The sequence below is a fragment of the Colobus angolensis genome, unplaced genomic scaffold (genome assembly GCF_000951035.1).
Source record: "Colobus angolensis palliatus isolate OR3802 unplaced genomic scaffold, Cang.pa_1.0 Scaffold31, whole genome shotgun sequence".
Lineage (NCBI taxonomy): Eukaryota > Metazoa > Chordata > Mammalia > Primates > Cercopithecidae > Colobus > Colobus angolensis.
Genome location: NW_012116377.1, coordinates 11,189,629 through 11,216,459, shown reverse-complemented (window position 1 = coordinate 11,216,459; position 26,831 = coordinate 11,189,629). Strand labels below are relative to the sequence as shown.

General features: G+C 38.6%; 1 protein-coding gene across 2 annotated transcripts in view; it reads left to right on the top strand.

Moving 5' to 3' along the window:
- Positions 1-218: 218 nt before the first annotated feature.
- Positions 219-26,831, top strand: part of CASR (calcium-sensing receptor) — a 97,001-nt gene continuing 70,388 nt past the window's right edge. The window contains exon 1 of one of the 2 annotated variants that reach the window (XM_011950819.1): positions 219-328. The gene's annotated coding sequence lies outside the window, so the exon portion shown is untranslated. Of the gene's footprint in view, positions 329-861; positions 1,059-26,831 lie in introns of those variants that run through there. The other variant, XM_011950818.1, reaches the window with a different exon arrangement.

Here is a 26,831-nt window from a genome sequence, read left to right as displayed (position 1 = left end):
TTTATTTGAGGGTAAAAAGCCAAACACACACACATACACACACACACACACACACAAATAGTTTTCTACAAAATAAATTAATTTTCCACTTATTCATAAAATATTCTAGTGCTGTGATGGGTGGCAGGCACCTTGCCAGGGGCTAGGGACAAGGATAAGCAAGGCCAGGTCGGGGCCTCCAAGCAGCGAGCTGTGGAGTCGGGTAGAGTAGACCAAGTGCAACAGGCTGCAGCCAGGGAGGACCGCGCGCCCTTTCGCGCAGGAGAGTGGAAGGAGGGAGCTGTTTGTGAGCACCGAGGCAACGCTTGACCTGAGTCTTGCACAATGAGTACGAGTTTGGGCACGCGATTTGTATTTATTTTATTGTGAATCTTTGGCCTTATATCAGGAAAAAAAAAAATATTATGCCACCCTCGGCACAGAGAACGTTGGTGGCGTCGTAAGCCCCTAAGTCTCTTTCCATCGCCAAGGAGTAGGGGTCGGGGAAGAGGACCTCCCCGACAGCAGGCATCAGGAACAGAATTTGGGAGCCGGGAACCCCTGACTCGGCACGGAAGAGGACAGGAGAGGACCTGAGCGCGGGACTCGCCGTCTGCTGGGGACCCGAGCCGGCGTGTGGCCCTCGGGGAACGGAAGACGCGCCCTCTGCGACCCTGAAGAGTCAGCTAAGCTATCTGCGGGCTAAGGAGACGGTGAGGGAACCGGGACTAACTGGGGTGGGGGTTAGAGGGCAGCTCGCGAGTGGGCTCCAAGGGGAGCTGGGCTCAGTAGTCCGGGACCCCAAGGGGGCAAGCGGGCGGGGAGCACGAGAGGGGCGGAGCTCCGGGGCCGGGGCCGCCGCGGCGGCCCAGAGGGTCTGCGGGGGCTGCTGCGGCCGGTCCCGAAGGCGGGCGCAGGGAGTGCAGTGAGCCATGCGCGCCTCTCCGAGACCGTGACCTTGGCATAGGGAGCAGGGTCCGCGCGCCGTCCTGAGATCAGACACAAGCCCAGCCTCGTGAAGACCCACGGCCGAGGGACTGGAGCTGCCTCTGTGCGAGGGAGCCCTGGCCAAGGCGCTGGTAGGACCGGGGAACCCGAGGAGGGCGGGCGGAAAGCGCCCCCAGTGGGGGAGGGGCCGTAGCGGGGTCTGGGGGCCAAGGGCTCGGGGCCGAACGAGGGGCACACGCCCGAGCAGCTCCAGCCTGGGAGCACTGGGCGTGAACGTGGGGGAAAGTAGGGACCACATTACAGGATCAAGGCTTTCCCCGGCTCAGAACTGGACTGTTCAGTGTCCCCTAGAAAGGGCAGCGGGTCACCTATGCCAATGAACGGGAGCGCACACCAAAACGCCTGCTGTCGGTAGTTTCTTGTGCCTCTGCCTTGTTTCTGCCTGTGATGTAGTCAGAAAGGACTCGCTTTCCATGTGTTAACAAGGGGACAGGTAGCTTTACAGAGTGTATGAATATGGAGGGGAGGGCCACAGTGTCAGCTCTGGCCCCAGGGGCCGTCAGTGTCCCCGCAGAATTCCTGGTCCAAGCCGCCAGAATTCCTTGGGGACTTTGTTTCAGTGGCATCAAATTAGACTGTCAGTTCCCGGGGACTGATCACCAGCCTCCGTATGTATTTCCTGGGGAGAAAAAGCATACCAGACTGATGGAGTCTTATCATTATTTTAACATTATAGCTTTCAATAGATAACATGCATATATTTCTTTTTTAAGTCAAATAATACAAACATTTATCTTCTAGAAGCACTGCCTGCACTAGCATGTGTCTATTGCTATCTCCTTTCTATACTCATAGCCTTTCACACTCTACATGTTCTGTCGCCGTCTTTTGATTCTTTATCCAGAAAATGATGTCACCACCACTGCCCACATCCTTTAATCTCCAGTGTTCCTTCTCGCAACGTCTATCTTGTCCTCAAATGTTTTTCACAAGGTGTTCCTCAGGGTAGGGAGCCCACTAATGAGAAGACATTTCATTTACTTGCTTCAACTATCCAAGAGATTTGAAGAAAAGGCACATTGGGGAACAGTCCATGACAAGTTCTAAACACACCTATCTTTCCCCTTAAACTGGATCTTCCAAGTGCAGTTTAGGTTGTGTGTTATTGAGAAGAAATAATGCAGGCTGTTTTCTGAAATGCTCTGGATTTCCAGAACTTAACACCACAGTAGTTCCTATTCCTTAAAACAGAACTTCATCAGTCACACCTTGCTGTTGCTTTTCTCGTCTCCACTCCAGGATCCCCTAACTGGCATGCCTAGGATTCTTCCTCTGTAGGAACCTTGGACACCGGGTGCTTTATACCTGCCTGGGAGGTGTTCCATGAAGGGGCTGAGGGACAAAGCTTTGTGGTGGACAAGGTGGGAGGGGAAGATGTAGGGGAAATTGGAGGGGAAGTAGGAAGGAAGAAGCAGGCCAAGACCCTTGAGTACAGAAGACTCCTCAAGCACAGAGCCCTGTCATTGAGGAACAGTCCCCATATAATTTGCTAAGAGACCACACATGCGGGTTACTTCCTGCCAACAATCAGTACAGTCAGCTCTGTTTCAAGACTTCTATGTTAGGCCAAAACATAGTAAGTGATAAAAATCAACCAGTTTTTGTCTCTATGATAAAACAGAGTGGTTGAAACTAAATTAATTTTAAAAATTTTTTTACTGAATTAGCGGGTTCTTTAGGAGCTGTGTCCGTTGTTTAAAATCACCTAATAGGTACTCCAGTCTCCACATTTTTCCTTTATTTTGTTTATCTTTTCATATTGCATAACCTTGAACTGGATCCCAACCATGTCAGAAAGTTCAGGCTGATTGGAAGCTGCTGCTTCTAAGACTTTTTGGTGGGAGAGAGTGGGGAGGAGAGGATGAGAAAATAATGACTGATCCTTGTGATAGAGTAGGTGTATAATGAAGAGGAAGAAGTTGACTACAAGTTTGAGACTGGTGAGGAGTCGCATATAATTCTTAATTTAAGGTAACAGGGCAATGAGTAAGAGGTAAACAAAATTGTTCATCATTCATCATTCAAAATGTTTATAGAGTGCCTGGCTATGTGCCAGTCACTGGGAACTAAAAGGTATATAAAACCAGGTGAGGTCCCTGCTCTCCTGGAGCTTACAGATGCTTTGAGGTGGCAGCTGTTAGAAAAATAAATATTGACTATATGTTATTACAAACTAAGATAAACTGTCTAAAGGAAAGAAACAAAGTTCTTTGAGGGTTTATACAAACTGAACTGTGAGACCAGGAAAGGCTTTCTCAAGGAAATCTCCCTTGAGCCAAGATTCAAAGATGAAGAGGAAGATTAAGGATATATTTGTTGTTGACATAGGACCGGGATGTATCCATTAGGAATAGTGTTTGGCTGCTAGTCATTAAGAAGACTGACTGCCATGTGACATTTGCTGTACTACATGAGCACATGTGCCAACTTGGCATTTTTGGCACTTTAGGAAAGAATGCTTCTTTATCACAGTATCAGTTGCATTGTCTTTAGTTGGTCATGGTTTATCATTGCTGTATTCTTGCTTTATAATTAAATGTTTTGATTAACATTATTCTTATCCATTTATTATATGGTGTACAACAAAATGTATGTATTGCAGTTCAATTGTGAATCATCCATATTCCCATTAATAAGGTAAATATATATAACCCTGATACCAAATATGGTTTATACACTGTTCAATGTTATCACTAAATAGATTTTTTAACAGGTGAAAATAGGTGTGGTAGGTGGACTGAAATATCTTCCCTCCATCCCTAGCCACTGCTCTAATTGGGAGGATGCCAGAATTTTTCAATTATTCTAAAGTTTCATGATCCTTTTCAAAGATTCACATACAGCTTTTTAGTAAAGAAAAATATCACCAGTTGCACTGATGCTGTAAATATAAATCTCACAAGGTAATTCCTGGGGTGCTCTAACCAAGCAACATATTTAACATTCAAACAAATATTTTTATTCATTCAACAGTGTTTACAGTAAACCTTTTATGTACCCAGAACTGTGCTAGATACTATAATTAAAATTGATTACTAGGACAGAGTCCCAACATTTAAGGAGTTCATAGAAGTCTAAGAGAGGGAGTCATGCTCATTATCCATGTGCAGGTAGTATTGTGCTCACTACAATGAAAACATAATCAGGGTATGTTGATGTATAAGGGAAGGGAGTGGTCAATTCTACCAAAAGAGGAAGGGTCAGGGAAAGGTTCTTGGAGGAGGTAATGCTTGAGTTGAATCTTGAAAGATGAGGAGTTACACCAGGTAGACAAAAGAAGAAGGTATAATGGGAGAGAGATTCATGTGCAAAAACAAGCAACCAACAACAATTGAACCACAGGCATGAAACATCATGTCAAGTTCTAGGACCTGCAAGTGGTTCAAAGGAGCTGAAGCATACGGAGCCAAGAGGTAGGGAGGCTAGCAAGGTGGCTAAAGTATGCACAATGGGGTCACAGAAACAAAGGTTTGAGTCGTGGTTCTGCCACTTTCTATCTGTGGGACCTCAGTTAAGTAATTTAGCCACAGTATTTAAGTAATTTAGCCACAGTAATTAATGATAATGAAGGTAATACTTCCCTCATAGGATTGCTGCAAAGATTCAGATAAGATATGCACAGGTTATGTAATCAGGAATTGTTGGCTATTCATTATTTATTCTAGGGCAAAGGCTGCTGGAGGGTTTTACATAGAGTGAGTCCTGAGCATTTTTGCAATCATTCTGGCTGTATGTGGATGCTGGGTTGAAGGGGGGTCATTTGGAACAAAGCAACCACTTAAAGACATTATAACCATTTAGATAATGGTAATGATGGCCTGAACCACGGTGGTCATGGCAGTAACCAAGAAGAAAACGAGCTAAATGCTTGAGATATCGCCAAAGTAGACTCCAGTACAGAACTAAGTTATTCATTAGACGTGGTCAGTGAGGGAGAGGATTTGAGGAGGTGAAGCCTGAGATTCTGGTCTGTTATCCTTTGATTCTGTCAATCAAGTGATCTTGGGATAGAAAAAAAGAAGTGAGTATCAACCAGGACTGGGGATCAGGAATCTGGGAAGTGCTTGTATACAGAGAACTTCATGATTGGTACCAAAAAATGCTATCTCTGATTCAGAAGAGCCCTTGACCATTTCTGTGTCTGAACATAAAATAGGATCAGTTAATCCGTACCAAATATAATATCCATCTTCTCTCTCTCTCTCTTTCTCTCTCTCTATTTCTAGGAGGCTTTCAGTTCAAAAGGGGTGGACATTAGACTTCACCTATTTGTCATTGCCTTGAAGTGACACATGTAACCCTCACTCATGCCTGGTACTATTGGTTCAATTTTTGCCTGACACCAGCCTGATTCACTTTTTTCTCCTTTTTCTCATGTCTTCTCATATACAGTAAGCACTAATTGAGGTGCCCACATGGACTTTATTAAAGTCCATGAGAATTAGAGGATTCAGGTAGTTCCTATTTCATAACACAATGCAGTCTTGGTAACCACAGTATCCATTCATAAGGCAGGAAACAATACAGACATGTGTGATAGTGTTTGTTGAAAAGCTTTTGAGAGCTTTATTACTGTTTCCACCAAAGGTGGAAGTGCTGATTAAGGGTGTGCTTTCGGATTCAGTTGCTCAAACAACTGTATTATTACTCGAAGCCACAGAAATGAACATTATAATTAGGCAGAGCCAAATGAGTGAGATGGTCCAATATGAGATGAGGAAAACAAGGTCTGCCTCTGCCATGGACAGTCTAGTTTGGTGGAAAGTGGGCTTTCTATCTCTGACCTTCAGCATGACATTAACCCAGCTGAGCCTCAGTTTTTAGTGGTGGACATTCCTTTGAGATCTGTCTTGTGACGTTTAAATGAGTTAAATGTGCTAAATACAATGTGTGGCTTATGGTGGGTGCTTAACTAGCTCATATCCTTTGACTCAGTTAATCCCCAGGGTCTTTCCTCACATTGAAAAAACAGGAAGCGTGCAGATTTCTTGGGTTAAGTAACCTGAATTAATTTGTTTTAATGTGTTTTTCATCTATGATTGATTTTTTTTCCCTGGGAACCAGGGTGGAAACCTGTTTTCCTCCACCCTCAGTGAATGCTTATCAGTGATGATGGGGGCAAAGGTAATATGATACCTGCAGAGACGAAACTAATTTTAGCCATTCTTCCTTCAACAAATCTGTCACACACATGCAAGTAAAATTACTAACAAATAGAAAAATTGAGTAATTTGACTTCTTCCTCCCACATTTTCTGTTGGTAGAGTTCCTATTAAGCATATTTTTTGTTTATCTTTTGTTTTTCACGTAGGTACAAAGAAGCAGGTTCAAAGAAATTGTAGTTGTACCCCTCGATAATTGTTTGTCCTTAGGAACAAAGCTTTACTTTTCTCCTCTTAACAGAAGTTGATGGTTGAAAGAACTATATCTTTCATATACTTTTTCTAAATATTCTATAATTTGACATAAGCTTTTAGTTTAGTTATGTTCACCAGTTGGACCCCAAATGCATGTCAGATGTTGAGCTGGCACGTGTACTCAGAGACAGCAGCTGTGGTGCCCAGATCTCCAGTCTGGTAGCCCTTGTAGGAGAGGCTGGGTAGGAAGAGAAGTGGGATGGAGAGTGCAAGCTGATCTTAAACAGCTGATGGGGAGGTTGCAGGGGGACACTCAGGCTGAGGCTCTCTACCACAGCTTCAGGCTTCCAGTCCATCCAATCATGTGCTCCTTGGGGTCAAGATCTGGGTCTACTCATCCCTATGACCCAAGCCCCTGCCCTTTAGAGCCTTCATGTGCTAAGTGCTTGTCAATTAAGAGATTCGGGGAAAGGTAGTGAGGAGGCTAGGTGACCTCTTTTCACACTCTTTTTTTTTTTTTGAGACGGAGTCTCGCTCTGTCACCCAGGCTGGAGTGCAGTGGTGCAATCTCCACTCACTGCAAGCTCCACCGCCTCCCAGGTTAACGCCATTCTCCTGCCTCAGCCTCCCTAGAAGCTTGGACTACAGGTGCCCGCCACCACGCCTGGCTAATTCTTTTGTATTTTCAGTAGAGACGGGGTTTCACCATGTTCGCCAGGATGGTCTGGATCTCCTGACCTCGTGATCCGCGGGCCTTGGCCTCCCAAAGTGCTGGGATTACAGGCGTGAGCCACCGCGCCCAGCCCACACTCTTAAAAATGAAAATAGTCCAAGTAAAGTTTATACTCCATGCAATTATCAACCAATTTCCATTCATCCTCATCTTTTGAGAGGCAGTACACTACAGTGGTAATAGCCTGGGACCAGGAATTAGACTACCTGAACTTGTATCCCAGTTTGACAGCTCACTAGCTTCGTGACCCTGGGCAAGTTGTTCAACCTCTCTATGCCCCATTTTCCTTATCTGTAAACTGGAGTTGTTAACACTACTTGCCTCTTTGTTCAAGCTCTTCAAGCGTAGACAGCGTGTCTTATTCAACACTGAAACTCCAGAATCCATCATAGTACCTGGTACATTGGAGGAGCTGAATGAATGAATGAATGAATGAACAAATGAATGAGTGACTTAGTGAATGAACAAATCTCAATATGTAGACTGCTATAACAGTCAGCAATTGACAAAGCACCCTCTTAATGTTAATTTGTTTGATTCCCAGAACATGTCAGGAGATAAATAAGGCAGCTGGGCAGGGAAGTTATTATCTCCATTTCACAAATTAGGAAAACAGGGTACTGAAAGGTTGGCTTACCAAAGAAGGCACAACTATAAATAAAAGACCTGGTTAACGTTGCTGATTCTACTTACTCCTAGCTCTCTGCTCTTCTCAAGATTCGGCTGCCTCTCCACCCTATACAGATTTCACAGAACTCAAAGGATGTCCACCAGCAAAAATAAACACACATAGCTTATTTAGCTTTCTGAAGAAATTAGCTTCTTACTGTAAATACACTCGGTCAAGTTAAAACTTAAAGTTACAACTTGAAGTTTGGAATGTTTTTATTTTTTGGAGAGGGGAGCAATGGATATTTTGTAAGAATGAGGAAGTTCTTTCTAAGTATGAAAGTAGCAAAGAATCATGAAGGAAAATATTGATAGATTTCATTACATAAACATTTAAAACACTTGGAGTATTTTTGTTTTGTTTTGTTTTGTTTTGTTTTTTTGAGATGGAGCCTCACTTTGCCACCCAGGCTGGAGTGCAACGGTGTGATCTTGGCTCAATGCAACCTCCGCCTCCTGGGTTCAAGCAATTCTCCTGCATCAGCCTTCCAAGTAGATAAGATTACAGGCACACACCACCATGTCTGGCTAATTTTTGTATTTTTAGTAGAGATGGAGTTTTACCATGTTGCCCAGGCTGGTCGTGAACTCCTGACCGCAGGTGATCCACCCGCCTCAGCCTCCCAAATGCTTATAAGCATGAGCCACCATGCCTGGCCAACATTTAAAATACTTGTGTATAAAAAGTTATAATTACATTAAAATGAAAATAAACTCAAAAAATTGTGCAACAAATATGCCAAAAGATTCAAATTTGTAAATATAAAGAGCTTGTAGAATTTAACAGGAAGAATATTAAGACTATGGTTTCAAAAAAGTAGTCAAAGGATGTAATGGTTTTCAAATGAAGACAATCACATGGATGGTGAAACATATAACTATTTTAACTCTTCTTGAATAAGGGAAGCATTTTTACAATGATATACCAATTTCCTTATCAGGAACATTAGGATGTTGAAGATAAGGCTAGCAGAGTGGGGCACAATGGAAACTGTCATAACAAATTACCTGGAAAACAATTGCCTTAAAACTGTTCACAGCCTTTGACCAAAGAATTTCCACTTTGGGAACTGTATCATTAAGAAATTATCAGAAATATGGTTAAAGATTTATGCCCAATTATGTTCTTCACAATGAGTATTTGAAACTGAAACACCAGAAAAAGCCTGAGTCCAATAATAAGGGCATGGTTAAATATAGTGTGATGGATAGGAAGCAGCATAGGCTAGCAGCTGAAAGCACGGATTTTGAGTCTTACCACCTGGATTCAAATTATGGCTCTGTCATGTGTTAGCCCTGTAACTTTGGAACCTCTCCAGGCCCTACTTTTTTCATCTGTACAATGGGGACGATAAGAGTATCTAACAAATAGGGCTGCTATGTGGCTTAAATGGGTTCATACAGGTCTACACTTCCAAAATCCTCAAAGCTCTAAACATCTAAAGGTTTTATGTAACTTAGTTAGCAGCAAAACATCAATGAACTGACACAAATCTACTTTATTCCATTTACTGTGACTAGATTTGGCAGATATAATCAATGTTAATCCTTTTCTATAGTTTTACTTTTCTTGCAGAACCTCCACAATTTTCTTTATGAATTAACAACAATCTTAACCACACCAACAAGAAGGCAAAAAAATAGGCCAGGTTTCACCCTTCCTAATCTCCTTCCCTGTGTGTGGTTTGTTAGTGTTTGCCTTGTGGTTCCACAATGTCATGAGAAGGAAGTTTTTTTATGAGAAGGAACTTTTCTCATGAATGTTATGAGAAGGAACTTTTCCTCTACTTGGCAGAGAGGTACTAGCCATGTCTTATAACCCTTGTTCTCTTGAGGGTTTCCAGAACTCCCTTCCCTCCTTCCATGTTTATTCAAATTCCATTTTCATTATTGTACTTCCCAGTTTCACCCAACACCCATGTTATCATCCAAGTATATTTCAAGAGTCTTTGCCTACCCATTCCCAGCTTATACATCTATGGAGCTACTTTCTGCAGTGAGATCTGCTGGGGCCAGCATGGCCAACACATTCTTTTGGTCCATACACTTTGATTATATTCTTCCCTGCCCCCTCCCTTCCTCTTCCTCTTCCTTTCTTCTTCTTACTTTTTCCTCCTCCTCACCCTACTTCCTCCTCCTCCTCCTTCTCCTTTTTCCTCCTCCATCTCTTTCTTCACTTCCCTCCATCCCTCCCTTCTCCATCTTCCTGAGGTTATTACTTCTATTATTAGTTGGCCAGTGTTATCAACCCACTATGACAGCACTCAACACTCAGCTTACACATCCCAGAGCTTGTAATCTTCCTTTTGTAATTTTTCCACAACTTGTCATTATTTCCTTGTAATAGGGCTACAGAGCAGCTGGGCCTCCCAGCAAAAGGGTGAGATTTCCTGTGTTGCTTTCATTTCCTCCCCATCCGTTTAATACAAAAGTGCTGGTTTTGTTTGTGTTACAGGCTCATGTAGCTACACTGCTACACTGACACCACCACTATTGCATAATTTCAGATTGAATTAATTTTTTGTTCAAACGGGTTTTTTCTGACCCATATTTATGAACCAGCTTTGTGGTGTTCTTGTTGCTTTCCTTTGGTGTGTTCTGTAATCTGAATTTCTTCTCTTTGGTGCCTCATTCCATGTGCTATTCTTGGTAGTTGTCATACTGGAATACTAGGGGAAAAAATTATCCTGAGGAATATCATTTACTGTTTATTTAGTGTTGACAATGCATTAGGCATTATGCTAAAGATTTTATACATTGCTTAGTTTACCTATCAAAAATTTTAGGTAGTTATTATCCCAGTATACATGGGGAGACTGAAGTTTAGTCAGATTGATTTGTCTGAGGTCTCATGGCCAGTAAATGGAACACACTAGATTCAAAATCAGTTCATATCATTCCAAAGCCCATAGTCAAAAATGTAGTTTATGGGATCTTTTAACTCACCTTTGAAAAATGTAATGAGTTTTTCAATAGCTGTCTCATACCCTGCTGTGGGAGTATAAAAGAATACACCCTTTCTGGAGGGCAATTTAGCACTACATATAAAAAGCTTTTAAAAATATTCTTATCCTTTAATCTAACAGTTCCCATGCCTGACTTCATGCTAAAGAAATAATCGTTAATATATTCAAAGATTTTACCCTGAGGAAATTCAGGACAGCCATATTTATAATATGAAAAATTTGAAACAGGGTCTATGTCCAATAGAAGATCATTGGCTAAATAAAACATGATACATAATCACTTAAATACCAAATAGTAATTATAAATCATCTGGGAAAAGACTATGTAGTGACATAGAAGTGTGTTTATGATATAAACACATGGTATGGTATGGTAAATAACATAAACATATAGCATGGTAAATAACATATACAACATATGGTATGGTAAATAATATACCATAGGATTTCAGATTAAATCAATTTTTAAAAAATAGGTACTACAAAATAAACTCAAAGGGAAATGATATCAAACTAGGACATGAATATGTAGCATATATTTAAAAATGTGAAAAGCTGGGAGTTGAAGTAAGGTGCTGGAATTAAGACTAATTTTCATTTCTTCTTTTATCTTTTTTACTGTGTAATAATTAATTTTTAGTTGACATTTACCTTTTTTTAACTTTTTGGTTTTGGTTTTTGGGGTTTGTTTTTCTTTTGTTTTGTTTTTGAGGCAGGGTCTCACTCTGTCACCCAGGCTGGAGTGCAGTGGTGAAATCACAGCTCACTGCAGCCTTGACCTCCCCAGGCTCAGGTGATCCTCCCACCTCAGCCTCCCAAGTAGCTGGGACTACAGGCATGCCCCACCATGCCCAGCTAATTTTTGTATGTTTTGTAGTGATGGGGTTTCACCAGGTTGCCCAGGATGGTGGTTATTTTTTTAATTGAAAAAAATGTCTGCATGTTGTCCCCTTTGCTACCCCCAGTTTTACTGAGGTATAATTGACAGATAAAATTGCATATGTTTAAGGTGTATAATGTGATGATTTGACATATGTAAATATTGTGAAATGATTACTGCAATCAAGTTAGTTAACATATCTATCACTTCATCTCAGTTACCTTTTTTTGTATATGTGGTCACAACATTAAAGATCTACTCTCTTTGCCAATTTCAAGTGTACAATACAGTATTATTAACTACAACCAAGATGCTGTACATTAGAGCTCCAGAATTTTTTCATCTTATAGCTGAAAGTGTATACCCTTTGACCAACATCTCTTTGGACTTCCATCTTGGGCATTTCCTCTGTTGGTGTTTTTATGCTAACTCCTTGGTCAATTTTTTGCCCACTAACCTGATGGGTTGAACTTGGGAGCTAACTATTTGGCCTGGAAATATTGGCACAAAACTGAGCTTTTGTCTGGTGCTGTGTATCCTTGTGTGGCTCCTGTGGGAAATTCATAACTTGTTTGATCAAAACAAGCTAACTAACTAAATGTCCTTTCCGCTTCCCTCTGCTAGTTTTGTGAACCCCAGCAGCCCTTATTTTTTTTACTCTAGAGTTTAGTAGCTATCTTTCTTAACCCTCACTCACATTGTGAAGAAAATTCTATGCTTTTTAAAAAATTACAAGACCTTTGACCAATGTTCATAGTTACCAGTGTTCCCATTTTATATTTATAATTTCCCCCATAATCAAATAAGCATTTCTATAGACACGAAGTTCTGTCTCCTCAGTTTCTTTAATAACTCTTTTTTTCTTAATTTGGGTTTTCATTTGTTTTTCTTCTTTTGACCCAGGGTGTTTTGTTTGATCCAGTGTCAGGAGCAGGCCACTTCCCAACTGCCTTGTGCTGTTGATTCACATCGATCTCCTAAACTCATCACATCGCCTCCCCTTCTTTCAGGCTTCAAGGTGTCTTTGCAGAGTGCCCCATTCCTTCTTCAGCTTTTCTTTCTGCTGTCATCACTTTGATCATCTGTCTGCCAGCTTTAGCTTCCTTCATTGATCCCCTTTCATTCCTCACCTATAAAGTCCACCTATCGGTCCCTCATCTATTTTTATTCTTCATTGACTGTTTCAACTGCTAGTCCTGAGTCTAATCATTTAAGCCTTTGATTTGGGCCTTCCCTGAAGCATTTTTTCAGATCTTTTAAAAAATGTCTCAACACTCTGACTCCTCAGAGCTCTGCAAAGCTTTCTGACTCATGCCTTTTTCTTTAGGACATAATCGATCATAGAAGGAATAATTAGCCTCAGAAGATAAAATACTGAAATAAGACATCAATTAGCATTCCTTCTATTAAAAAAAGATTAGAGAAAAATGCAAGTCATAATAAAGAGCAAATTATCTGTAGCCAACTCAGAGAAAAGGATTTATGACACAGAATTTCCACCTCTCAGAATAAATGCTGAGGAGATAATCAGACAAATGTTAAATAAGTACTTGAAAATAAGTAATTGAAATGTTATTTGTGGTAGTAAAAACTTAAGAAATATCTTTAACACCCAGCAGTAGATGATTGGCTATGTAAATTTTGACTCATGCATACTGTGAATCACTAGGAGTCATTAAATATTATTATGTATTTATCATAATATGTATGTATTTATGATAATAAATATATATTTTTGAATAAAAAGTTGCAGACCAGAATGTATAATACGATCCCATTTCTGTAAAAATTATATATGTATGTGCATATATAATCACTGAAATAAGGTTTCTTGGTGATGGACTTTTTGAGGGATTTTTATTTTTTTTTCTTTTTATTTCTTCTTTCTACTTTTCTACATCATTCGTATATTTTACAGTTAGGAAATGTTGTTTTGCACACAAATAAAATAACTTCTAGTTTCTGAGTGAATTACATAGCTAACTTCATTTTTTGATTGTTCATTTTATATCTTCCTAACATTTTACTATGAAATTACTCAAAAAAATTTTGTCTAACTTTTTATTATAAAATTGTCATTCATACTAGAGGTAATATGTTATATATATATGAGAGGATATATATATATGGGGAATAAAAAATAATATAAAATGGACACCTCTATTCCCAAATTCAGCTTAAGAAAATTAGTTCTTTGAAACCTCTTTGTATTCCTAATCAAATCTTTCACGCTGTTTCCTCTAAAGAGGTAATCATTCCCAAATTTGTATTTCACATTCCCTCTTTTTATAGTTTTATGACATTTACATATTCAGTTCATTATGCTACTACTTGTGTTACTGTAATGCACATTAGTTCATAAACAATAAGTAAATAAGGGAATTGTGTCAATATGCATGAAAGTCACATTGCTCATACATCTTTCCCGATACATAAATGATCTGTACCACCAAGGAACTGCAGCTGCCTGCAGAGTACACTAACACAGCTGAATGCAGCAAGCTGTGAATTTCTGACATAGAACTCATCCACTGCAAGTTCTTCCTCTTGGGTTGCTTTGGCTTTCTTTTCAATCTGAGAAGTGCTTATCACATAGTTCTTCCTGATCTTTGGGCATTTTATCCTAAGGTAGCTTCTTCAACCCTTCCTTAAACCTTCTCCTAAGAAATTATCTTCCTTTTTTCTATAAGGTGAATTATTATATTCACAGTGCTATTTATTTAATGTAAATGGAGAAAGTAGTATTTATTGATTAAGAATGTAATTTGTCTTACAAGTTTCCCAATGTTTTATTAGGATTTTTATTGTTTTATTAAATTCTGGTCACAAAATTATAGAGAAATTTTTTTTCTGTTTTTCCATATGAAAATAGTCCATAAACTGTTACTTTTAATCCTCAGTTTTGCAGAATATGAGGGTTTAAAAAAATACATATATTACCAGAAAGAAAAGGCTGATTTCATAGAAGTAAAAAGTAGAATAGTGGTTACTAGAGCATAGGAAGGATGCGGGGGTGGGAGGTGATAACAGAAATTGGTCAAGTGGTTAAGGTATACAAAATTACTAGATAGGAAGAGCAAGTTCAAGTGCTCTACAGGACTATACCATGACTATAACTAACAACAATTTATTGTATATTTTCAAATAGCTAGAAGAGCAGTTTTTTGTTTTTTGTTTGTTTGTTTGTTTGAGACAGTTTCGCTCTCGTTGCCCAGACTGGAGTGCAATGGCACAATCTTGGCTCACTGCAACCTCTGCCTCCTGAGTTCAAGCGATTCTCCTGCCTCAGCCTCCAAAGTAGCTGTGATTACAGGCATGAACCAACACACCTGGCTAAGTTTTTGTATTTAGTAGAGATGGGGTTTCATCATGTTGGTCAGGGTGGTCTCGAACTCCTGACCTCAGGTGATCCATCCGCCTTGGCCTCCCAAAGTGCTGAGATTACAGGCATGAGCCACTGCACCTGGCCGAAGAGCAGATTTTGAAAGCTCCCAACACAAAGAAATAATAAAGTATTGAGGTGATGTATATGCTAATTACCCTGATTTGATCATTACACATTGTATACGTGTATTGAAATATCACACAGTACCCCCTAAAATGTATAATCGTGTGTCAAAAATCATAATAAAAGCAAAATAAATACACACATACATATATTACATTATACCAGAAACAACTGTATCCCTAAACAATATATTGTTTAATGTTGCATTGTTTTGAGTTTTGTACAAATGGAGTCATGCTCTTTACATTTTTTCAGGTTTTTAAAAAAACGTATTATATTTGTGAGTGTAATCCATGTTAATGACTATCACTGTAGTTTATTCCTTTTTACTGCTGTATAGAATGTCAATGTATGAGTGTGCCAAAATTTATTTATCTGTTCTTCTGTCAGTGGAGCAGTTGGTATTTGCAGTTTCCTGCTGTTGTAAAAATGTTTGGCACCTGTACAAAAGTCTCTAGGGAATTATACTTAGGAGTAAAAAATATTTATGTTTATTAGACAATGCAAAATGGATTTCCAAAATGATTTTACCCATTTAAACTTGTTCATTAGAGTAAGAGAGAGCTCAGCTGAGCACATCCTTGCCAACAGTTGAACCATTGCCAAATTGTTGTGGTTTCAATTTGATTACCAATGAGTATGTACTTCTTCTCTTTGTCCATTCATATTTTTTTCTCCATGTAATGCTTGTGAATATCTTTTGCCCATTGTTTTTCAAGTGGGAGGTTTCTATTTTTCTTTCAAGAGGAATGCTGTATATTCTGGATACTAGTCTTTTCCATTTACATTGCTGTAACTATCATCTTCCAATTTGTGGCTTATCTTCTCACTTTAGGTTCTTTTTATGAACAGTAGTTCTTAATTTAATGTAATTGAATTTATCATTTTTTCTTTCACCTTTTGTGGCTTTTTTTGTTGTTTAAGAAATCTTCTTAAGAACAGTTATAAAGACATTCTCCTGTAATTTCTTCTAAATTCTTAAAAGTTTTTCCTGTCACATTTAAATCTTCAAGGCATTTGCAATTGATTTTTGTGTATGATCTGAGTATAGATCCAAATTAATTTTTTCCACATGGATAACCAATTGCCTCAATAGTGTTACAAAATAGTCTGCCCTTTCTCCCACCAATACACAGTACTATCTGTCAATTATCAAGTTCCCATGTATGCATGAGTCTGCTTCTGAGTTCTGTTCTGTACTGTTTGTCTTTCCTGCCATTATCAACTATCTCAATTATTCCAGCCAAATATTAAACTTTGGTAGCAGATAGGGTGAGCCTCCCTTCTGTGTTCTTTTTCTTCTGAAGTATTGACTGTTTTCAGTTCTTTGCTTGTCCACATAACTTGTAAGAATCAACTAGCCAACTTGTGCACTTGCGACGCACACATACACCTGTTGAGATTTTTTATTAGAACTGCAGTGAATTTGGACAGAGCTGACATTCCAACAATATTGAGCCTTCCTATCTGTATGAACACAGAAGAGGCAGTCATTGGTTGCTTTACAATGGGAATATGTTCTGGAAAATGCATTGTTAGGTGATTTCATTGTTGTTCAAACATCATAGAGTACACTTACACAAACCTAGATGGTATAGCCTACTTGCACCTAGCTGTATGGTATAGCCAGTTGCTCCTAGGCTACAAACCTGTACAGCATGTGACTGTACTGAATTCTTGTGGGCAATTGTAACACAGTAGTAACTATTTGTGTATCTAAACATATATAAACATAGAAAAGGTACAGTAAAAACAAGGTATAAAAGACCAAAAAAATGGTACACCTGTATAATAAGGTACTTACCATAAATGGAACCTGCAGGACTGGAAATTGCTCTGGGCGAGTCAGTGAGCGAGTGATGAGTGAATATGAAGGCCTAGGACTCACTGTGCATTACTGTAGGCTTTATAAACACTGTACACTTAGGCTACACTAAATTTATCTATAAAAATAGAGTAATTGTACTATGATGTTGGGATAGCTAAGATGTCACTATGTGGTAGGAAATTTTCAGCTTCATGATAATTTTATGGGACCACCATGGTATATGCAGTTTGTAGTATATGACTGTATTTAGGTTTTCTTTAATGTCTTTCAGCATTTGAATTTTTCTTCATAAAGTTCTTGTACATTTTTAGTTATTTTCCATTTTTTCATTTTTAATAGATGAATAATAGACATACATAGTTTGTGAATACCTGTGATAATTCAATACATTCATGTATTTTGTAAAGATCAAATCAGTGTACTTGGGATATCCATCACCTTAAATGCTTCTCTTTTCTTTATGCCAGTACCATTCCAATTCTTCTCTTCTAGCTATGTTGAAATATACAATAGATTATTGTAAACTAAAGTCACCCTGCTGATCTATCTAACACTGTCTAATTTATTTTATCAAATCTTATATTCGAACCCATTAATCGACTTCTCTTCATCCCTTAAGCCTCTCTCTGGTAGCCACTAGTCTCCTCTCTATTTTCATGAAATCCACCTTTTAGCTCCCACATATAAATGAGAACATGCGATATTTGTCTTCCTATGCTTGGCTTATTTCACTTACTATAATTACCTCTACTTCCATCCATGTTACAGTAAATGACAGGACTTCATTCTTTATTATGGTTGAATAATATTCCATTGTGTACAGGTACCATCTTTTCTTAATTTATTCACCCATTGATGGGCACTTCAGGTTGATTCCATATTTTGGCTATTGTGAGCAGTGCTGCAATAAACATAGGAGTGAACATAGGAGTGCAGATATCTTCTTGATATATTGACTTTTTTAGATATCTATCCAGTAGTGGAACTGTTATATCATATGGTAGTTCTATTTTTCATTTTTTGAAGAACCTCCAAGCTATTCTCCACAGTGCCTGTACTAATTTACATTTTCCCCAACGGTGTATGACGTTTCGCCTTTCTCCCCATTCTCACCAGCATTTATTATTGCCTGTCTTTTTTATAAAAGCCGATTTAACTGGGGTGAGATAATATCACGTTATAGTCCTGATTTGCATGTCTCTGATGATACATAATGTTGAGCATTTTGTCATATATTTGTCAGTCATTTGTATGTCTTCTTTTGAGAAATATCTATTCAGATCTTTTGCCCATTTTTTATTACGTTATTTGTTTTTCTGCTATTGAGTTTTTTGAGTTCCTTATGTATTCTGGTTATTAATCCCTTGTCAGATGGGTAGTTTGTATATATTTTCTCCCATTCTGTGGGTTGTCTCTCCACTTTGTTGATTGTTTATTTTGCTGTAAAGAATTTTTTTAGCTTGATATAATCCCATTTTTCTATTTTTTCTTTTTGTTATTTGTGCTTATGAAGTCTTACCCAAAAAAATCCTTGCCCAGACCAATGTCCCGAGTGCTTTCTTCTATTAGTTTCATAGTTTTGGGTCTTATATTTTTTAATCAATTTTGATTTGATTTTGGTGTATGGTGAGAGACAGGAGTCTAGTTTCATACTTCTGCATATGGGAAGTCACCAGTTCTCCCAGCACCACTTATTGAAGAGACTATGATTTCCCCATTGTATGTTCGTGGCACCTTTATCTAAGCTCAGTTGGCTGTAAATGCATGGAGGTATACCTGCATTCTCTCCTCCGTTCCATTGTTCTACATGTCTGTTCTTTTTTATGTCATTATGCTGATTTTGTTACTATAGCTTTGTAGTAAATTTTAAAGTCAGGTAGTGTGATGCCTCCAGCTTTATTCTTTGCTCTTTGGCTATTCAGGGTCTTTAGTAGTTCCTTGTAAATTTTAAGATTTTATTTTCTATTTCTGTGAAGAATGTCATTGGTGCTCTGATAGGGATTGCACTGAATCTGTAAATTGCTTTGGGTACTATTGTCACCTTAATAATAACAATTCTTCTAATCCATGAGCATGGAATAACTTTTCATTTTGTGTGTGTGTCCTCTTCAATTTCTTTTATCAGTGTTTTATAGCTTTCCTTATATTGACTTTTCACTTCTTTGATTAAATTTATTCCTATATATTTTATATTCTTTGTAGCTGTTATAAATAGGATTGTTTTTATGATTTCTTTTTCAGATTGTTCACTGGTGGTGTATATAAATGTTACTGATTTTTGAGTGTTGGTTTTTGTATCCTGCAGCTTTACTGAATTCATTTGTTAGTGCTGACAGTTTTTTGGTAGACTATTTAGGTTTTTCTCATTATAAGATCATGTAGTCTGCAGACAAGGCTAATTTGACTTCTTCCTTTCCTATTTGGATGTTTTTATTTCTTTCTTTTGCCTAATTGCTCTGACCAAGGACTTTCAGTACTGCACTGAATAAAAGTGGTATAAATAGTCATCCTTGTTTTCTTCCATATTGTAAAGTCCTTTAATTTTTCCCCATTCAGTATGACATTAGCTGTGGCTTTGTCATATGTGGTCTTTATTGTTTTAGAGATATGTTCCTTCTATGCCCAGTTTGATGAGGGTTTTTAAAATCATAAAGGAATGTTGAATTTTATCAAATGCCCTTTAAATATCTATTAAAGTAATATAGTTTTTGTTCTTGGTTCTGTTAATGTGATGTATCACGGTTATTGATTTGAGTATGTGGAACTATCCTTGCATCCTTAGGATGAATCCTACTTAATCGTGGTGTATGATTTTTTTAATGTGTTGTTAAATTCATTGTGCTAGTATTTTGTTGAGAATTTTTACATCTATTTCCATCAGGAATAGTGGCCTGTAAGTTTTCTTTTTTTGCTATGTCCTCATCTGGTTTTGGTATCAGGATAGCACTGGCCTCAAACAATAAGTTTGTAAGTATTCTCTTTACTTTTTTTAAAATGTTTGGGTAGAGTTGGTATTAATTCTTCTTTAAACGTTTGATAGAATTCAGCAGTGAAGCCATCAGGTCCTGGGCTTTTCTTTGATGGGAGACTTTTTTTATGGCTTCTGTTTCATTACTCAATATTGGTTTATTGAGGTTTTGATTTCCTCATGATTCAACCTTCGTAGGTTGTACGTGCCCAGGAATTTATCCATGTCTTCTAGGTTTTCCAGTTTGTTAGCATAATAGTCATAATAGTCTGTAATGATTCTTTGTAATTCTTCAGTCTCAATTGTTATGTTTCCCTTTTTTGCTTCTGATAGTATTTAGTTGGGTCTTCTCTTTTTTTCTTATTTACTCTAGGCAAAAGTTTGTGAATTTTGTTTATCTATTCAAAAAACCAACTTTTCATTTTGTTGACCCATATTTTTTAGTCTCAATTTCATTTATATCTGCTCTGATTTTATTATTTCTTTCCATTAATTTGGGGTTTGGTTTGTTCTTGCTTTTGTAGTTCCCTGAGGTGCATATTAGCAAATATTAATAGATCTAAATGGAGAGATAGACTGCAGTACAATAGTATTGTATTGCAAAATCCCTTACAACAAGTAGAGGACTTTAACACCTCACGCTCAGTAATGGACAGATCAGACAGAAAATCAACAAGGAAACCTCAGAGTTAAACTACACAACACATCTAATAGGCCTAACTAACATTGATAGAACATTTCACCCAACTGCTGTAGAATACACATTATTTTCATCAGCACATGAAACATTCTCCAAACAGACCATATCTTAGGCCACAAAACAAGTCCAAACACATTTTTTAAAAAATAGAAGTTATATCAAATATCTTTTCTGACTACTATGAAATAAAACTAGAAGTCAGTAACAAGAGGAACTTCGGAAACTTCACAAACACATGGAAATTAAATACTATGTTTCTGAACAACCAATGAGTCAATGAAGAAATTAAGAAGGACATATTAAAATGTCTTTAAATGAATGAAAATGGAAATACAACGTACTAAAATGTATGGGATACAACAAAAGCAGTACTAAGAAGGAGGTTCATAGCAATAAATATGCTTATGTCAAAAAAGTAGAAACACTTCAATGGTTCATTTTATTTTTGAGAAAATTACTTTTCGTTATTGTTATAAGTAGCAACTACTTATGATAAACTTCCTTCCTAAGAATAAACTTCTTTCTTGAGAAGGAAATAAATAAACTCCCTTCCTGAAAAGGAAGTTCATAGCATTAACTCTGATGTTTCCCTGTTGATTTTCTGTGTGAATGATCGGTCCATTACTGAGAGTGGGTGTGAAAGTCCCCTACTATTGCTGTATTGCAGTCTCTCTCTCCCTTTAGGTCTAATAATAACAAAATGTGTTATTATTATAGCAAAAGTAGTACTAGGAAGGGAGTTCATAGCAATAAATGAGTATCTCAAAAAAGTGGAAAAACTTTAATAGTTCATTTTATTTTTTAGAAACTTTTTAAGTAGTATCTACTTACAAAGCATATATTTCACTTATCAGTTATTAATGGAAATACAAATGATTGTTTTGTACTTCATACCAAGCAACTTTGCTAAATTCTCTCTTTGTTTTTTCTTTAGATGAGTCTCACCATGCTGCTCAAGCTGGACTCAAGTGATTCTCCCACCTTAGCCTCTTGAGCAGCTGGGAATACAGGCACCGCACCCAGCCTACATTTTCTTATTAATTCTAATTATTTGTATGTAGGTGTTAAGATTGTCATGTTTTCTGTAATTAATGATCTTTTTTTTCTAAACCTTACATACTTGATATATTTTTGTTATATTACTAAGCTGGGTGAAGCCTCTGGGAAAATGATAAAGAGAAGTGGTGATGGGGCATCCTTGTCTTGTTCTTGATTTTTAAAGGGAAGACTTTTAAGCCTTTTTTGAGTAAATGTGGTATTGGGCATAGATTTTTTTAATAATCACTGTTTATTACATTAATGATACCTCCTTCAACTCCCAGCTTGCTAAGGTCTTCCCATGAAAGGATGTTGAATTTTATCAATTTTATCTTTCTCCCCATGGGAGCAGACATCTGAGACTACTGAGTCGGCCTCTGGAGACCTGGAATTTGTGGAAAGCATGTTAGGCTTCTTTCCCTCCAGCACTGAATGATTACGTATTTTGGAACATGCCTTCCTCATATTGATTACAAAGAGTTAAGCCGGGCGCAGTGGCTCAAGCCTGTAATCCCAGCACTTTGGGAGGCCGAGACGGGAGGATCACGAGGTCAGGAGATCGAGACCATCCTGGCTAACACGGTGAAACCCCGTCTCTACTAAAAAAATACAAAAAACTAGCCAGGCGAGGTGGCAGGCGCCTGTAGTCCCGGCTACTCAGGAGGCTGAGGCAGGAGAATGGCATAAACCCGGGAGGCGGAGCTTGCAGTGCGCTGAGATCCGGCCACTGCACTCCAGCCTGGGCGACACAGCGAGACTCCGTCTCAAAAAAAAAAAAAAAAAAAGAATGAACCTGAAGTTTAGCCTTGGAGGAAAAGGAAAGAGTGTATGCCTTAGATGTAGATTATTTAGGCTAACATAGTGGAGGAAAAAGATCTTTTGTGTAGTTCTCTCTCAGTCACTAGAGTTTGACATTGGGGTTTGAGGGTCTCAGCTAATATTCTCAGTATATGCCATTTCCCCTGAAACCTTGAGGGTAGGATTTCTAAGTCCCCAGCCAAAAACCACCTCCTAATGCAGTAGTTCTCAAACTCAAGTGTGTATCAAAGTCACACATTGTTGAGTTCTACCCCAGAGTTTATGTGACTCAGTAGGTCTGAAAATTTGCATTTCTAAGAAGTTTCTAGTTGATGCTGATACTGCTGGTCCTGGAGTCCACAATTTGAAGAACACTGCCCTAAAGCAGTCTCCCTGAAACATCCTCACACCAAAAAAAAAAAAAAAAAAAAAAACCCAGGACCAGATGGATTTACAGCTGAATTCTACCAGAGGTCCAAAGAGGAGCTGGTACCATTTTTTCTGAAACTATTCCAGACAATTGAAAAGGAGGGATGTATTAGTCCGTTTTCACGTTGCTGATAAAGACATACCCGGGACTGGGCAATTTACAAAAGAAAGAGGTTTAACTGGACTTACAGTTCCATGTGGCTGGGGAAGCCTCACAACCATGGCAGAAGGCAAGGAGGAGCAGGTCACATCTTATATGGATGGTGTCAGACAAAGAGAGCTTGTGCAGGAAAATTCCACCTTATGAACCCATAAGATCTCATGAGACTTATTCACTGTCACAAGAACAGCACGAGAAAGACCTGCCCCAGTGATTCAATTATCTCCCACAAAGTCCCTCCCACAACACGTGGGAACTATGGAAGTACAATTCAAGACAAGATTTGGGTGGGGACACAGAGCCAAACCATATCAAGGGACTTCTCCCTAATGAGGCCAACATCATCCTGATACCAAAACCTGGCAGAGATACAATAAAAAAAGAAAACTTCAATCCAATATCCCTGATGAACATCAATACAAAAATCCCCAATAAAATACTGGCAAACCAAATCCAGCAGCACATCAAAAAGCTTATCCACCACGATCAAGTTGGCTTCATCCCCAGGATGCAAGGCTGGTTCAACACATGCAAATCAATCAATGTAATTCATCACATAAACAGAACTAAAGACAAAAACCACATGATTATCTCAATAGACACAGAAAAGGCCTTTGACAGAATTAAATATTCCTTCATGTTAAAAACTCTCAATAAACTAGGTATTGATGGGACATACATCAAAAGAATAAGAGCTGTTTATGACAAACCCACAGCCAATATCATACTGAATGGGCAGAATTTGGAAACATTCCCCTTGAAAACTGGCACAAGACAAGGATGCCGTTTCTCATCACTCCTATTTAACATAGCATTGGAAGTTCTGGCCAGGGCAATCAGGCAAGAGAAAGAAATAAAATCATCCAAATAGGAAGAGAGGAAGTCATACTGTCTCTGTCTGCAGATGACATGATCCTATATCTAGAAAACCCCATTGTCTCAGCCCAAAAGCTTCTTAAGCTGATAAGCAACTTCAGCAAAGCCTCAAATACAAAAATCAATGTGTAAAAATCACAGGCATTCCTATACACCAGCAATAGACAAGCAGAGAACCAAATCGTAAATGAATTCCCATTAACAATTGCTACAAACAGAATAAAATAGCTAGGAATATAGCTAACAAGGGAAGTGAAGGACCTCTTGAAGGAGAACTACAAACCACTGCTCAAGGAAATCAGAGAGGACACAAACAAATGTAAAAACATTCCATGCTTATGAATAGGAAGAATCAATATCATTAAAATGGCTTTACTGCCCAAAGTAATTTGTAGATTCAATGCTATTCCCATTAAGCTATTGACATCCTTCACAGAATTAGAAAAAACTACTTTAAAATTTATATGGAGTCAAAAAGAGCCCATATAGCCAAGATAATCCTAAGCAAAAAGAACAAAGGTGGAGGCATCATGCTACCCAACTCCAAACTATATATAGTACAATGCTACAGTAACCAGAACAGCAGGGTATTGGTACAAAAACAGACACATAGACCAATGGAACAGAACAGAGAACTCAGAAATAAGACTGCACATCTATGCCCATCTGATCTTTGACAAATGTGACAAGAACAAGCAATGGAGAAAGGATTCTGTGTTTAATAAATGGTGTTGGGAGAATGGGCTAGCCATATGCAGAAAGTTCAAACTGGATCCTTTCCTTACACCTTCTACAAAAATTAACTCAATATGGATTAAATACTTAAATTTAAAACCTAAAACTATCAAAGCCCTAGAAGACAATCTAGGCAATACCATTCAGGACATAGGCACAGCAAAGATTTCATGACAAAAATGTCAAAAGCAATTGTAGCAAAAGCAAAAACTGACAAATGGAATCTAATTAAACTAAAGAGCTTCTGCACAGCAAAAGAAACTATCATCAGAGTGAACAGACATCCCACAGAATGGGAGAAAACTTTTGCAATCTATCCATCTCACAAAGGTCTGATATCCAGAATCTACAAGGAACTTAAACAAATTTACAAGAAAAAAACAAATCATTAAAAAGTGGGCAAAGGGGCCAGGCACAGTGGCTCACACCTGTAATCCCAGCATGTTGGGAGGCCAAGGCAGGTGGATCACTTGAGGCCAAGAATTCAGTACCAGTCTGGCCAGAATGGCAAAACCCTGTCTCTACTAAAAATACAAAAACTAGCTGGGCATGGTGGCACACCTCTGTAGTCCCAGCTGCTCTGGAGGCTGAGACACAAGAATCGCTTGAGCCTGGGAGGTGGAGGTTGCAGTGAGCCTAGATCACACCACTTTACTCCGGCCTAGGTAACAGAGTGAGACCTTGTCCCTTGTCACCAAAAAAAAAAAAAAAAAAAGTGGGCAAAGGGCATGAATGGACACTTCTCAAAAGAAAACATTTATGCGGCCAATAAACATGAAAAAAAGTTCAACGTCACTGATCATTAGAGAACTGTGAATCAAAACCACAATGAGATATTGTCTCATGCCAGTAAGAACTGTGATTACTAAAAAGTAAAGAAACAACAGATGCTGATGAGGCTGTGGAGAAATAGGAACACTTTTACATTGTTGGTGGTAATGCAAGTTAGTTCAACCATTGTGGAAGACAGTGTGGCAATCCCTCAAAGATCTAGAATGATAAATACCATTTGACCCAGCAATCCCTTTACTAAGTATATACCCAAAGGAATATAAATCATTCTATTATAAAGATACGTGCACACATATGTTCATTGCAGCACTATGCACAATAACAAAGACATAGAATCAACCCAAATGCCCATCAATGATAGACTGGATAAAGAAAATGTGGTACATATACACTATGGAATATTATGCACCCATTAAAAAAAAAAAAAAAAAAAAAAAACCAGATCATGTCCTTTGCAGGGACATGGATGGAGCTGGAAGCCATTATCCTGAGCAAACTACCGTAGGAACAGAAACCCAAATACCATGTGTTCTCACTTAGAAATGGGAGCTGAACAATGAGAACACATGGACACAGGGAGGGGAACAACACACACTGGGGCCTGTGGAAGTTGGGGTCAGAGAGCACATCAGGATAAATAGCTAATGCATGCTGGGCTTAATACCTAGGTGATGGGTTGATAGATGCCGCAAGCCACCATGGCACATGTTTACCTGTATAACAAACCTGCACGTCCTGTACATGTATCCTGGAACTTGAAATAAAATTAAATAATTTTTCAAAAAAAGAAATCAATGAGAATTATATCCCTAGGAGGAGTTTTGATTCCAGATTTTCTACAATTTTTTCTTTTTCTTTTTTTTTTTTTTTCTCAAGACAGAGTTTCCTTCTTGTTGCCCAGGCTGGAGTGTAATGGTGCAATCTTGGCTCACCACAACCTCTGCCTCCCAAGTTCAAGCAATTCTCCTGCCTCGCTTCCTGAGTAGTTGGGATTACAGGCATGCATCACCATGCCCAACTAAGTTTTGTATTTTTAGGAGAGAAGGGGTTTCTCCATGTTGGCCAGGCTGGTCTCGAACTCCTGACCTCAGGTGATCTGCTTGCCTCGGCCTCCCAAAGTGCTGGGATTACAGGCATGAGCCACCATGCCTGGCTGATTTTCTACAATTTTTAAGCAAATTGCTTCATTGTTCTTGGATGCATTTACTCTGTGAGACTCAAGGTAAAATTACCTAAGTACCCAGAAAGAAATGTGCAATATAGTTCAAGATAGTTCTTAGAACGGCAGATTCTTCTAGTGGGACATGCAGATCTCATGTGCACACATACCCAGGGCCAGATGCCCTCTTGGCCTCCCTCAGAGATGATCATTCAGCCTCTTTTAGAATGCTTTTACACCATCACATG